The sequence below is a fragment of the Myxocyprinus asiaticus genome, chromosome 5 (genome assembly GCF_019703515.2).
Source record: "Myxocyprinus asiaticus isolate MX2 ecotype Aquarium Trade chromosome 5, UBuf_Myxa_2, whole genome shotgun sequence".
Classification (NCBI taxonomy): domain Eukaryota; kingdom Metazoa; phylum Chordata; class Actinopteri; order Cypriniformes; family Catostomidae; genus Myxocyprinus; species Myxocyprinus asiaticus.
Window position 1 is genome coordinate 5099994 of NC_059348.1, and position 13274 is coordinate 5113267.

General features: G+C 39.7%; 1 non-coding gene across 1 annotated transcript; it reads left to right on the top strand.

Annotated features, from left to right (window-relative positions):
* Positions 1-12235: 12235 nt before the first annotated feature.
* Positions 12236-12308, top strand: trnav-cac (transfer RNA valine (anticodon CAC)). The gene has a single exon. It is a non-coding gene; the product is annotated as a tRNA-Val (tRNA).
* The last annotated feature ends 966 nt before the right edge of the window (positions 12309-13274 follow it).

The following is a 13274-nucleotide window of genomic DNA, read 5'->3' on the forward strand; positions in this document are numbered from 1 at the left end:
AGTGGAATACAGTTACTTATATTTTGTATTTGAAATACGTATTCCCATTACTTGAATTTTGTTACTCCCCAACCCTGTATATACAGTATATATGTATGTATACATTTTTTTCAATGAAAATTATATTAATGCAACATCAGTATTATGGTTAAATATTACAGTAATGCATTTGTTAATGTTTAATATAATATGCTTTAGTTTGTCCAAGAGAAAAAAGTTTGGCTTCTTCCAAAGTATAAACCAGGCTTTAGACTTACAAAGTGAACGGTGGACAGATCGAACAAGTTGATTACATGATCTAAGCAACCAGGGGGCAGAGTAAGCCTGGAGAAGATCACAGATATAATCTGGTGCCAGTCTGTGCAGGGCCTTGTAGGCAAAGAGCAGAATCTTAAAAAACAACTCTAAATTTAATTGGAAGCCAGTGTAAGGAGGCTAGTACAGGAGAAATATGATCCCTTTGTTCCCAGTAACAATCGGGCTGCCGCATTTAGACCAATTTGCAAATGAGATGGCAAGCCGATGTAGAGGGAATTTTAGTAGTCCAGACGAGATGAGTGCTTGAGTCACTATTTCAAGATCCTTTCGAGAAAGAAAGTGTTTACATTTTTAGATCTGAGTTGGGAAAAAGTACTTTTAATGACAACACTAATTTGCTTGTCAAAATGCAGCAGGGGGTCAAAAAAGAGAACAAGGTTTTTAACATGATTATGCAAGATGTTAATTAGGGAACCTAATTGATTTCTAAAAGCAGTAGTGGAGGTATGAGAGCCTAGACTTTTCTTGATTTCAGCTAGGCACGTTAAAAGATTATCAAGCAAGCAACGTCCTGTCTGATAGAGAGTTAAAGTTGGATATTGTGAACATAGCAGGGATATGAGATTTTACATTTATGAAAGATGGAACTCAAAACAGCATAATAAAAGGAAAAAAAAAAGAAGCGCCAAAATGGATCCATGAAATGGGTGCAGATGATGAAGAGGTCCCAATGTTTACCAAAAAAAGTCCTGTGCTCGGTTGCATAATACACCTTAAGTTTTTCCCTTAATGTAACACTCAGAGCTTGATTTGCCCTCACCTACGAAGGCAATCTGTAAAACGGTGATGGATGAACTGAGGCGCTTCATCTCAAATATGAAAGAGCCCACCTGGCCTATCTTCTCAGCATTCAGAACATCAAAGATGCTGAAGCAGGCCTATATGGACTATCACTGGGGCCCTGAGGAAAGATGACACACCAGCACCATTTGGGGGCTATGAGGACACAGATGGGTGGCATGGGGTCTCTCTGACTGCATATTATCTGGAGGTGTGCCTTCTTCAAGAATATCAACGGCAGGAAGCAGCTCTCACTCAGCTCATACAAGGCATTTTTGGACAGGTCTTCAGGTCAGATCATACACGTAAATTTGCCCGAAAAGTGACACTCTCAACTGGCACAATGTCATCCTACGCTGTGATGAATGAGAACTGGATGATCCTGTCCTGGGTGATGCTGCAGTCTGAGAGTGAGCAGTCCCTCGAGTCAATGTACTGTGGGTTGGCCAATCGTTACAGTGCTGCTGGCATCTGCAAGGCCAAGTACCAGTGGGTGGACAGGTATTAATAGATTTACACAACACGTGAACGTCAAAGTAATGAATATATTTAACTGAAATTGCTTATTGAAATTGTTCTTTATGTGTATGTAGGGACCGCTGTGCCACTTTCAGAGTTGCAGATTCTGTGCCTTTCGAGCACTAGCAGTGGGATGCCTGGAAGACCACTGAAGCTATTTTGGCAGAGGTTACGTCAGGGAACCTCAAAAATGTATGTGCCTCTCGCATGAAGTTCAATAAGGACATTGTTGTAAAACTGGATTTGTTTCACTGTATGCAGATGTTCACCAGGAAGTGTGTATCAGAGCATCACTCTCTGTATAGCTCCTTCTGTCAGTTCCTCTCTGCTGCCTTCACTGTTGTGGATCAAAGTGACTTGGAAAAATTGAAGGAGGCCTACAAATTCTGTGGTATCGTGCCTGCTAATCCCACCAAACAGCACATCAGAGAGCACTGCAGGACAAAAGTGCCACATCCCAGGGAGCTGGTCCAAAGAGTTGAAGAAGTGCTTCAACATTTCCATTTTGCAAAGGATCCCAACAGTGTCTCACTTTTTAAACCATCCATATTAAAGGTGTGGAGGATTCAGCATGTGCACATTCTTAGAGGTTGCCTGAGGGACCCTGAGGTGGAAGAAGGAATCCTCTACAGACATGGTGGAACCTTGCAACTTAACCATGTAAAGGGTGATGGAGCTGCTGTGCCCATTTGGATCCCTGTCAGAGGTATGACTGGGGTGGCATGCTGGAATTATCAGCGGCTGGTGGACCTGAAGCAGCCAGGGGTAATCCTACCTGCAGCGTTCAACCCTTTATTAATGATGGAGTTAAACAGGGCCTGTGTGAGGGTGACAGGGCAGCCCAAATATCCAGCCTTGCATACCTCCAGCAGGGACACAGGTGAGAGGTTTGGCCTACAGTATGTGGAGCCAGGCTGTCATCCAGTGCCTCTTGACTTTGAGAAACACAAGTGCAAGAAGTCAGCCCTTGGAGATGTGGAGATACAGGGAGAGTCATCATCTGGCTTGAAGCCCTCACATCCAGCTGAGGTACTTCAGTACAGTGTTGCTTTTTTGAAGGGTATATGGGGAAAGATTTGTATTACATTATTTTTTTACACACTCTTCCCACTTAAATAAAGTATTATCTGTATTTCAGATATGTTTAGATGATTCATCATCTTGTGCTGAGACCACTCTTGCCAAAGTGCTAGAGGCCACTCCACAGACAGTGATGTTCCACCACTCTTCAACACCATGTACTGTGACAGTGTAGGAACAAAGGTCTGAAGAGTTTCTGTTGGATGCAGGTAATCATATTATTTATAAAGGCACTGAAGTGTGCAACCTGACTCTCTCAAACATGCACACAAAGACACATACACATTAGTTTAATCTCTTACAGAACTGCTGAGCACACAGCCACTGCCCATAGCTGCTTCTCCCCGTGCAGCTCGTACAGGACCCATCAAAACGGGTGGTCGAGTCTTTGTGTTGGACCACTATAGATGGACAGATCCAATGAGAGATGCCATTGAACATCTCTTGGCAAAGCACCATGGAACAATGATCTTATTTAAAGGGTGGATGCTGATTATGCTGCTATGGTACAGAGTGCCTGCACTGATCCCAACAGCCTTCTGCACTCAACCACAAAACATCACATAAGCAGGTACATAAAACACCTTGCTAAAAAAAGAACACAAATGCTTCTCTCAACACCAGCCCAGAAAAACTCTTGGAGACACAACAGTTATGGCGGCGTCTTAACGCAGGAAGTGAAACCATCAATGTTCCAGTAAAAACACTACCACCTGCACCTTTCAATCCACCAGCAAAGAATGTTCCTGAGGATGTCCCTCTGACCCAAGCAGCACTCGAGAAGATGGTGAAAGACATCCTAGAGAAGCAGCAGGCAGCCCAGCAGCAACAACAACAACAGCAGATGCAAAAAAGGCAAATTAGATCCTCTTTAGCTTGTGGTCAACCAAAGTCTCGATACCTGGGTGATGGTTCCTTAATACATTTCTTTTATCAGCTTAGTGATATGAAGTACTATTACTGCTCCAAGAAAGTCTTTGAGACATACTCAGCAGAGGGCCTGACCAATCCCAGAATGGCTTTTGAAGATTTTAAAGACACTCCCTTCTTCGAGCAGGAGCTGGAGGCCTCTAAGCAGAGAGGGTAGAAAGGAAGAGGCTGATTGAGGAACAAGGAAAAAGGAAGTCATTAGTAGAGCATCCTTCAGGTCGTCTATGCAGGTTCTGCCACCAGCCGCTGAAACAAGGACCGAATAGCCCACATATCCAAAATGGTTTCCCTGGTGTGACAGGCAAATATGTTTACTGTCCTGCTAAAGTGTTTTCCCTATATCAGACAGAGGGAATGAATACAGAAATGTGATGGACAGACTTTCAGCAGTCTCCATTTTATAAAGCTGAGAGTCAGAGGTGGATGGAGGAAAAGTAAAAATGACTTTGTTGCACTAGAAAACACAGCATTTAAGGCTTAGCAGTACATTATTTTATTGCAAAAGAAAAGCAAAGCACAAGGTTGTTGATTTTAGTTTTATTTTTTACATAAAGTTACACACCCACAAACACATTATATAACACTTACTGTGTAATATGGTCATGTTACACAAATCTCTACTAATTTATCTTTACCATTGTGCAATTCTGTATAGACATCCTTCTTATTTGTATATTTGAAAGATATTTGTCTTGTGTATTTGTATGTTTTATCTTGCTTGTATTTATAAATGTTTTAAAACACTTAGTAATAGATATATGCTACACTATTTCAATAAGTGTTGCTATAACGTTATATATTCTGTTAATTGCCATTTAAAAAAAAATGTGACCTGTGCTCTCTTGTATTCTCCTGTAGCACTGTTAATTTACATAATAACAATATGAAAATACATTACAGTGTCTCTTTAAAAGTGTTACATAAAGTTTACTATATAAAGATATTAAAACATTATCAAAACATCCAAATATTTTATGTTGTATTAATTTAAAATATTTATGTCTGACTGTGAACATTATATTATATTTTGCACACCTTAAAGAAAACTCTTAGGCAAAGGCTTTTATTATTGACAGACTTATTGTATTTATGTTTATTAAGCTTGTCTTCATTAACAACAATTATAAATGCTTTTTTATATAAAAAGCACAAGTGGGCAAGGTGGGATATCAATCTGTACTTGCGTGTAAATTTTTTTTTTTTTTTGGCTTTTAACAGTCCCGCCCTCTGGATCTTTCTCTCTTCCTATTGGCTAGTAAGCGCTCTACACCTACGTGCGACTGGCCTCCGCATGTTAGGCGAACATGATAACCACTACACTATGGAAACGTGCCTTTTAGAGCTTTCCGACACATTTGTTTAATTTATATTTAGACAAGACACTCCATCCCAAAAATCTCTGTACTACAGAAAACTTTCTCTAATTTTCTGCTACACATTGGTGCTACCGAAATGTTTCTGGAACCAAATGTCAATTATTCTTTTACAAATGTGTCTGATATTGCCTGGAACCTGGTAAAAGTGGATGCTTTCTTGAGGACTTTTTGGGCACTTCACAAGGATATGCCCTGCTAGTAAAAGCCATCAATTGTTTCCACCCATTATCGAACTGGGAAACTTTCGCGTGTTAAGCGAACGTTACAACAACTACACTATGGAAACGTGCCTATTAGAGGTTTCTGAATGTTTTCTCCTACACATTTGGTTAATTTATATTTAGACAAGACACACCATCCCAAAACTCACAGTACTACAGAAAACTTTCTTTCATTTTCTGCAACACATTTGTGCTACCTAAATGTTTCTGGAAACAAATATCAAAAATTCTGACAGAAATGTGTCTGATATAGCCTGGAACCTGGTGAAAGTGGATGCTTTCTTGACGAAGTTATGGCCACTTCACAAGGATATGCCCTGATAGTAAAAGCCACCAATTTTTTCCACCCATTTTCGAACTGGGAAACTTTCGCGTGTTAAGCGAACGTGACAACAACTACACAATGGAAACGTACCTTTTTGAGCTTTCCGAATATTTTCTCCTACTCATTTGTTTAATTTAAATTTAGACAAGACACTCCATCCCAAAAATCTCTGTACTACAGAAAACTTTCTCTAATTTTCTGCTACACATTTGTGCTACCGAAATGTTTCTGGAACCAAATGTCAATTATTCTTTTACAAATGTGTCTGATATTGCCTGGAACCTGGTAAAAGTGGATGCTTTCTTGAGGACTTTTTGGCCACTTCACAAGGATATGCCCTGATTGTAAAAGCCACCAATTGATTCCACCCAGTTTCGAACTGGGGACCTCATGCGAAAGGTCCCCAGTTTCCAGGCAATATCAGACATATTTGTAAAAGAATAGGTAAGCTTTGTCTAGCCACTGGGGTTTGTCAGCAAACCAGTACTTTTTACAAACCTTGCAGTTGAGACGGGATGCCAGAATGTAGTACTGGCCACTGGTTCCGATGATAACACGAGGCCTCCCCACACCGGCAGACACCACCTTGGGGCTGTGGCAGCCGTAGAGACAAGGCAGGATGTAGCTGTTCCTTAATCTCTCCATTATTTCATGCTCAGGTTTCCAGATGAAGAAGGGATGAAGCTGAAAGTACTCTGGGGACGGTAGCTCAGAGTACGTCTCAATGAGCTCAGGCTGAGGTGGGTAACGCCACAAGGACACCATGTTCATGAGATGTCGTACCGGTCGGGACCCTAGCCACAGACCCATGGTCTCCATCTCTGTCTTCATCCAGATTCTCTGCTGTTGAGAGCAGTTCCAGCGGCTGACATCCTGGTCATAGCTGGGTAGTGGAGGAGGAGGACACTCTGCGGGCTGTTCTGGGACAGGAGGAGAGCCTGCCAAGGCATACCATACTGAAGCCAAATGTATTTATTTATTACATTCAAAAACATGAAATCCTATTCGAAAGGTACCTTGAGAATGCAATGTTTCCTGCTGTGCTGTGGTGGGAATATGTGGCCTCACATTCCGTGGTAGAGAATCTGTTGTAGTAAGAAGTAATCAAACAGGAATTTGTAGCTTGTTAACATAAACAAAGTAGGTCATAACATCCATTAGCATTGGGCTGTGAGCAGCAGCTTTCAGTTCGAAACAAAAACATAATAATAATAATAATAATAATAATGTATTCATTTAAACAACACCTGGTTTTAAATGACTATTTATGAGGTTAGCCTACTTTTTATGGGGTACTCTGGTAAATCCTATACAATGAGATCACATACCTTCTGTAGCCACCACATGCTGCTCTGACAGAGGACGTGGAGTCAGAGATGGAGCCAAGGCAAGCAGCTGAGGAGGTACTGGCACTGGCACCTTCACTGGAGCTAATGAAAATAACATGATGAAGCATTATTCTGAGAGAAATCAGTGTTTCTAAGAATAAAAGGTGGATTGTACAGAATGTAGAACTTTCAACCTGGTAACAAATCTTCAGGAGTTCTTGACAGCGTAGCTTCTGGTCTTCTATGTACTGTTGAGGAAAAAGTGTTACTCTTCCCTCATTATGGCCTGGCTTACCAATATAAACTTTGATTATGCTAACAATGACACAGTCAAGAATTTGGCATGGTTTGTATAACATTCTAAATTTGTCTGGTTAGATAATATCCAAATTAAGATTCATACTAAAATGTAACATGCCAAAATCTTAAGACAAACTTTAAACACGTATACAAAAAGAGAACTCATGCACGCTTACCCTCTCCCCTGTTATGTTAAGTTCTTAGAACAGTTTTTAATAGAACAAAAGAACACAAGCATCAGAACAGGCCAGAACACAGCCAAAATAATAAACGAAAATATGGAAAAATAATTCTGTCGTGGTTCAACAAAGTCATCCTTCCAAACCGATGGAGCAAAACCTCGCGCTGTGGAGGGTCCAATTACTGCTGCTGCTGGTGTTGAACCTGTGGAAAAGCACATTACAGTGAAATGTAACAGACTGGATAGATGAAAAGATTTAAAAATACAGGCTGTTGGTTCACTCACTGGGCTGGGTGAGGAACTTTGAAGGAGACAGGCTCATCATTTCCTTTTCCAAATCCTCATCCTCCTCCATCACTGAGAAAGGAAATTTAGATGGCATTATTTATGACAAAAGTAAAGGGAAAACCAGGACCAGGAGATTTAATATTTTGAACTAACCTGGAAGATCACAGGTCATGGTTGAGGTGATGGTTGGCTGTGGGGCAGAAACAACCGTGGGGGGAGGAGCTGGAGATGTAGCAGCTGCCAGCTGGCTCTGCCTCAATAGATACTGCTTGAGCTTGTGCATTTTACTGCCAGGGACACACTTTTTCATCATGATGAATGCAGCGTACCCATCAGCCCTGCTTTTCCATATCTGCTCCCAGGTGTTTTGAGCTTTGGCCCCAAAGCCAACAAGGTTGTCTTCTTCTCTTGCCACAACAGGTGCTGCAGGTCTCTCGGAGAGGAACCTACGAAGGTCCTCAACTTCCTTGAAGCTCCTGGAGTACTCAAGAAAAGACAGTAGGCTGTCCTTTCTGTGGCCGACTGGGTTGAACTGTCCAGCATTCTCCTCCTGTTCAACTTTACCGGTGAGGTACAAGGTGTAGCCAACATCATTCTCCAGCAGCCAACGAAAGGACTTGCCTTTGTATTTGCCAAACTGGAGGATGAAGTCTCCTAACACCTCCTGCCTGTCAGACACTTCACCTCCTCTCAGGAGCACCTCAGAGCGGGCATTGGCCTTGACAACCTCCTCCCGTTGAGGTGCAGATTTGTCTTGCAGGGAGGGGTTGTTTTTTATTGTCATTGCATCAGCGGAGGGGTCCTGTCTTAAATGCCCCGATGGGCCTCTTCTAAACTGAACTGTCCTCCTCCCGGGAAATAATTTTATCTTCTTCATCCTGTAGATTAAAGCACATTTAAAAACAATATGTAATAAAGACTAATTTAGTAATTGTACAGTTAAAGTGTTGATAGAGATAGATAAAACAAATATTAATTAAAGTAATATGCAATAACATGTAATGTGTCATTATTAATAACACATACTACATAGTAATACTACTATTAATACTGATAAGAGATTTAACATTACTTCACATGTAGATCTTACTGTCCTAGAATTATGTTTCAGCTCGAATGTTATAATATATTTGTATTACCTATATTGAAAGGTGCAATATAGATAAATTAATTAGTAAACATACAAAATTGAAAAGTGGTACCATTACCAGAATAGTGGTATAATTGCTGTCATTGCAGACAAACAAAACAGAAACTATCTATATGAGCTAATGTCCTTAACAGTAACTTAGCTTACAGTAGCAAAGCCCATTCACAATTATGGAAATGACAAAGGTAAGCTAATAACTAACTGGTAAATATGTAAATTTATGGTACTTCACTTTATCATTCAGGTTTCTTTATTTGATTTAGGCCCTACTATAGCATAATCTAAATACTCGGATGACAGACTATGTTGTGTAAAAAAGTTTGTAATTTTTTCGCAGTTCATTTTCGTTAGTTTAACTGTATTCACGTCAATAAAAATAACTTCAATCAAATCTTGAATACCTAACCTTCCATTTAAATTATCATAAAATATTGAGACATTGAGAGTGTTAAAAACAACAAAAACTATAGAATAAAAGATTTAATCGAACTTTATTTACCTTGATTCTAGCGGTTGAGATGCGATTGAGACGTTGTAATGAACGTTATCTGCGCCTGTAGGTCTCCCTTACCATACAAAAATGCGGAACAGCGCCACTCATTTCGACGTGTGGCCAAAAATATATTACATCCGTACTGTAAGACACTACCATAGAGAATGAATTGGAAAAGATAAGGAACGTTAAGGCTAACTATTTTCTGCTCCCGCGCGAAAGGTCCCTAGATCGAAACTGGGTGGAAACAATTTATAGCTTTCACTATCAAGGCATATCCTTGTGAAGTGGCCAAAAATTCATCAAGAAAGCATCCACTTTTACCAGGTTCCAGGCAATATCAGACACATTCGTAAAAGAATAATTGATATTTGGTTCCAGAAACATTTCGGTAGCACAAATGTATAGCAGAAAATTAGAGAAAGTTTTCTGTAGTACTGTGATTTTTGGGATGGAGTGTCTTGTCTAAATATAAATTAACCAAATGTGTAGGAGAAAATATTCGGAAAGTTCTAATAGGCACGTTTCCAAAGTGTAGTGGTTGACACCTTTGCCTAACACGTGAAACGTTCTCAGTTCGAAACTGTGTGGAAACAATTGGCGGCTTTTACTATCAGGGCATATCCTTGTGAAGTGGCCATAACTTCCTCAAGAAAGCATCCACTTTTACCAGGTTCCAGGCAATATCAGACACATTTGTAAAAGAATAATTGATATTTGGTTCCAGAAACATTTCGGTAGCACAAATGTGTAGCAGAAAATGAAAGAAAGTTTTCTGTAGTACTGTGATTTTTGGGATGGAGTGTCTTGTTTAAATATAAATTAACCAAATGTGTAGGAGAAAATATTCAGAAACCTCTAATAGGCACGTTTCCATAGTTTAGTTGTTGTAACGTTCGCTTTACACGTGAAAGTTTCCCAGTTCGATTATGGGTGGAAACAATTGATGGCTTTTACGATCAGGGCATATCCTTGTGAAGTGGCCAAAAAGTCCTCAAGAAAGCAGCCACTTTTACCAGGTTCCAGGCAATATCAGACACATGTGTAAAAGAATAATTGATATTTGGTTCCAGAAATATTTCAGTAGCACAAATGTGTAGCAGAAAATGAAAGAAAGTTTTCTGTAGTACTGTGAGTTTTGGGATGGAGTGTCTTGTCTAAATATAAATTAACCAAATGTGTAGGAGAAAATATTCGGAAAGTTCTAATAGGCACGTTTCCAAAGTGTAGTGGTTGACACCTTTGCCTAACACGTGAAACGTTCTCAGTTCGAAACTGTGTGGAAACAATTGGCGGCTTTTACTATCAGGGCATATCCTTGTGAAGTGGCCATAACTTCCTCAAGAAAGCATCCACTTTCACCAGGTTCCAGGCAATATCAGACACATTTGTGTCAGAATTTTTGATATTTGTTTCCAGAAACATTTAGGTAGCACAAATGTGTTGCAGAAAATGAAAGAAAGTTTTCTGTAGTACTGTGAGTTTTGGGATGGAGTGTCTTGTCTAAATATAAATTAACCAAATGTGTAGGAGAAAATATTCGGAAAGTTCTAATAGGCACGTTTCCAAAGTGTAATGGTTGACACCTTTGCCTAACACGTGAAACGTTCTCAGTTCGAAACTGTGTGGAAACTATTGGCGGCTTTTACTATCAGGGCATATCCTTGTGAAGTGGCCAAAAAGTCCTCAAGAAAGCATCCACTTTTACCTGGTTCCAGGCAATATCAGACACATTTGTAAAAGAATAATTGATATTTGGTTGCAGAAACATTTCAGTAGCACAAATGTGTAGCAGAAAATGAAAGAAAGTTTTCTGTAGTACTGTGATTTTTGGGATGGAGTGTCTTGTCTAAATATAAATTAACCAAATGTGTAGGAGAAAATATTCGGAAAGTTCTAATAGGCACGTTTCCAAAGTGTAGTGGTTGACACCTTTGCCTAACACGTGAAACGTTCTCAGTTCGAAACTGTGTGGAAACAATTGGCGGCTTTTACTATCAGGGCATATCCTTGTGAAGTGGCCATAACTTCCTCAAGAAAGCATCCACTTTCACCAGGTTCCAGGCAATATCAGACACATTTGTGTCAGAATTTTTGATATTTGTTTCCAGAAACATTTAGGTAGCACAAATGTGTTGCAGAAAATGAAAGAAAGTTTTCTGTAGTACTGTGAGTTTTGGGATGGAGTGTCTTGTCTAAATATAAATTAACCAAATGTGTAGGAGAAAATATTCGGAAAGTTCTAATAGGCACGTTTCCAAAGTGTAGTGGTTGACACCTTTGCCTAACACGTGAAACGTTCTCAGTTCGAAACTGTGTGGAAACAATTGGCGGCTTTTACTATCAGGGCATATCCTTGTGAAGTGGCCATAACTTCCTCAAGAAAGCATCCACTTTTACCAGGTTCCAGGCAATATCAGACACATTTGTGTCAGAATTTTTGATATTTGTTTCCAGAAACATTTAGGTAGCACAAATGTGTTGCAGAAAATGAAAGAAAGTTTTCTGTAGTACTGTGAGTTTTGGGATGGAGTGTCTTGTCTAAATATAAATTAACCAAATGTGTAGGAGAAAATATTCGGAAAGTTCTAATAGGCACGTTTCCAAAGTGTAGTGGTTGACACCTTTGCCTAACACGTGAAACGTTCTCAGTTCGAAACTGTGTGGAAACAATTGGCGGCTTTTACTATCAGGGCATATCCTTGTGAAGTGGCCAAAAAGTCCTCAAGAAAGCATCCACTTTTACCAGGTTCCAGACAATATCAGACACATTTGTGTCAGAATTTTTGATATTTGGTTGCAGAAACATTTCAGTAGCACAAATGTGTAGCAGAAAATGAAAGAAAGTTTTCTGTAGTACTGTGAGTTTTGGGATGGAGTGTCTTGTCTTCATTTATATTAAACAAATGAGTACGTGAAAAAATAAAGAAACCACTTCACATGGATGTTTCCATAGTGTAGTGGTTATCACGTTTGCCTCACACGCAAAAGGTCCCCAGTTCGAAACTGGGTGGAAACAGTTGGTGGCTTTTACTATCAGGGCATATTCTTGTGAAGTGGCCATAACTTCCTCAAGAAAGCATCCACTTTTACCTGGTTCCAGGCAATATCAGACACATGTGTAAAAGAATAATTGATATTTGGTTCCAGAAATATTTCAGTAGCACAAATGTGTAGCAGAAAATGAAAGAAAGTTTTCTGTAGTACTGTGAGTTTTGGGATGGAGTGTCTTGTCTAAATATAAATTAACCAAATGTGTAGGAGAAAATATTCGGAAAGTTCTAATAGGCACGTTTCCAAAGTGTAGTGGTTGACACCTTTGCCTAACACGTGAAACGTTCTCAGTTCGAAACTGTGTGGAAACAATTGGCGGCTTTTACTATCAGGGCATATCCTTGTGAAGTGGCCATAACTTCCTCAAGAAAGCATCCACTTTCACCAGGTTCCAGGCAATATCAGACACATTTGTGTCAGAATTTTTGATATTTGTTTCCAGAAACATTTAGGTAGCACAAATGTGTTGCAGAAAATGAAAGAAAGTTTTCTGTAGTACTGTGAGTTTTGGGATGGAGTGTCTTGTCTAAATATAAATTAACCAAATGTGTAGGAGAAAATATTCGGAAAGTTCTAATAGGCACGTTTCCAAAGTGTAATGGTTGACACCTTTGCCTAACACGTGAAACGTTCTCAGTTCGAAACTGTGTGGAAACAATTGGCGGCTTTTACTTTCAGGGCATATCCTTGTGAAGTGGCCAAAAAGTCCTCAAGAAAGCATCCTCTTTTACCTGGTTCCAGGCAATATCAGACACATTTGTAAAAGAATAATTGATATTTGGTTCCAGAAACATTTCAGTAGCACAAATGTGTAGCAGAAAATGAAAGAAAGTTTTCTGTAGTACTGTGATTTTTGGGATGGAGTGTCTTTTCTAAATATAAATTAACCAAATGTGTAGGAGAAAATATTCGGAAAGTTCTAATAGGCACG